Here is a 2,390-nt window from a genome sequence, read left to right as displayed (position 1 = left end):
CCTGTATGCCTTATTTGAAGATTGTCTGTTTAGTTCATTTGTCCACTTTCTAATTCTATTGTTATTTTTATATTGGATTAGAATAGTATATTTATGTGTTTTCTAATCCTCCCACCCAATTCTAGGGACTCCTTGAATGTAGTAACTCTGACTGTTTTTATGTATCTCCTCTGTTTAGAACCCTATGTCTCATTCCTAATATCTGTCAAAGTGCCTGACCCACAACTGATGCTTTTAAAAAGCTTGTTAATATATAGAAGGGCTGGTGGTCAAGGCCTGTGCATAGGGAACTGGATTCCTCATGGCTGACTGTGGTTCAAATCCCAGACTTAGTGGCTTGAAAAACACATCAGGCACATGTGCAAAAAAGCCCCAAATCCTCATGAGATGGAGACATGAAGGTAAAAGGACTGTGACATGACCATGTCTTATGAGAGAAGTACTTTCTTTCTCTAGCAAGTGCACGTGCTCTCTGGGAATTAAAAAAAAAAATCTTAGAAACAAAGAACAGATGAGAGATGAAAGGAGGAGGGAATACTATTTCCTCAATGATTGGAGTCAGCAGGTGGCATGGTGGTTAAGGCACTGGACTCCCACATAGCCAACTGGTTTGAGTTTCAGACCTGGCAGCCTGCTTTCTCACTTTCCTTTTCCCTCTCTGTCTATCTCTCTCTGGGCAAATTAAATGAAAAAAAGAAGAAGAAAGAAAGAAAGAAAGAAGAAAGAAGAAAGAAGAAAAAAGAAAGAAGAAAGAAGAAAGAAGAAAGAAAGAAAGAAGAAAGAAAGAAATTAGAACAATTATTAAAAAAAAGTCCTTGATGATTTTTCCTATAATTTAGATACACTCGGTTTTTGAAATTAATAATTGTTCTACATTATTCATAAAAAGAGTTAATTTTAGCATTGAAAAAATCAGCAGTGACCAGATTCAACAGTAATAGAGGAGGCATATGCCTAGCTGTGGAGGCACAAATAAAAAAGAAACTTCTACAAGACAGCTGGGGCTACATGGAAGGAGTTCATTTCAGGGCTCAACCTGAACAGGTTAGGTGTGGTGGTAGATTCCTGTGGTGGTTCTAACTGAAAAGGAGGCTAAGGCAGAAGAAAGTAGACCTGACAGTCTATCAAAAATAACTATGCCTCTCTTGTTTTTCCTCTCCTACATCTCTTTTCCTCCCATTACTCCCTCTCATTGAAAAAAAAAAAAACAGAGGCCTATACCTTTAGAAAAAGTCAAGTCTACCTTAATTAATTTATTCCTGTCCTGATATAAAAATATTTCTGCCAATCAAGTTCATATTCTCATTAAAAGGGCTGGAAATGATTAAAGAATAGAAGATTGGTTTGACCACTTCTCTTCTCTTAATGATCCAAATAAATCAGACATTCACCAAATTGTTAGTCAATATTTAACTCTTATGGCATTCAATTTAATTGATTCAGCTTTAATGATCATACCAATCTGCTGTACAAATATAAATACAGCATTCTATTAAGTCTGCTATTGTTTATATGCTGATTAGGTTAGTAAGATGAACCTGGCCTTATTATCTGTTACCTGAGCCCACAGCTATAAGCTAAAAATACAGGAAAAAATTATTTATTTGCATAGTCTCTCAAATAATTTTGAAACTAGGTATATCATCTTGAATTTTTTTTTTTTTTTACTTCAAGTAAGTTTATTTCCTCAGGGCTAAAAGTTTAAAATTGAAATGAAACAATCACAAAAAACAAAAACAAACAAAAAAATACCCCAAAAAAACAACTTAAAACAGTGATAAATGCAACATACAAACTTTATTTAACAAAAGTAACTGGTAAAGTCAAACAGGAACTTATATTAAAAAGAAAAACTGACTAGAATCTTATCTGACATTCCTTACAGTAACCTACTTGCAGTTGCATCTGACTGAGCTCTGTTGCTGTGAAGAATACAGCCCATGCACAGGTATGGAGGAATGGTCTGTACATCGTTCAAGTAGTCACTGAATACTACCTTATATACATACACATATACATTAAATTTGAAAAAGATCTAATCGGCAATCCCCAGGTAGACTTCATTTTGTTGCTCTTTTGGAAGAGGCCGTCTAAAGAGAAGAAGAATATGTGGTTCTGGCTCATGAATCATGTAGTGAACCCAGCCTAGACTCTGTTGGACACCAAGTCTCCTCCACTCCTCTTTGGACATCAGATGGGTTTTGGGCACTTGTTTGGAAAGTTCTCTGGGTAACATGACATGCCGGTACTCGTAGTGCTCGTCGAAGTACTTGTCTGAGTAGTAGATCTGCTTGTGAGCCATCCTGCCGGCGCGCAGCGGGGCGGGAACGACCAGAGCCAGAGAGCAGGCAAGGCAGGCCACACGTCCGCATCCGTCCACGGCAATGACT

General features: G+C 37.2%; 1 pseudogene; it reads right to left on the bottom strand.

The window, feature by feature from the left end:
• Positions 1-2,035: 2,035 nt before the first annotated feature.
• Positions 2,036-2,378, bottom strand: LOC102480310 (cyclin-dependent kinases regulatory subunit 2 pseudogene; annotated as a pseudogene).
• Between the last annotated feature and the right edge of the window lie 12 nt (positions 2,379-2,390).

The sequence above is a fragment of the Tupaia chinensis genome, unplaced genomic scaffold (genome assembly GCF_000334495.1).
Source record: "Tupaia chinensis unplaced genomic scaffold, TupChi_1.0 Scaffold149552_1, whole genome shotgun sequence".
Lineage (NCBI taxonomy): Eukaryota > Metazoa > Chordata > Mammalia > Scandentia > Tupaiidae > Tupaia > Tupaia belangeri.
The sequence above is the reverse complement of the archived record's forward strand: the minus strand, read 5'-3'. Positions and strand labels throughout refer to the sequence as shown.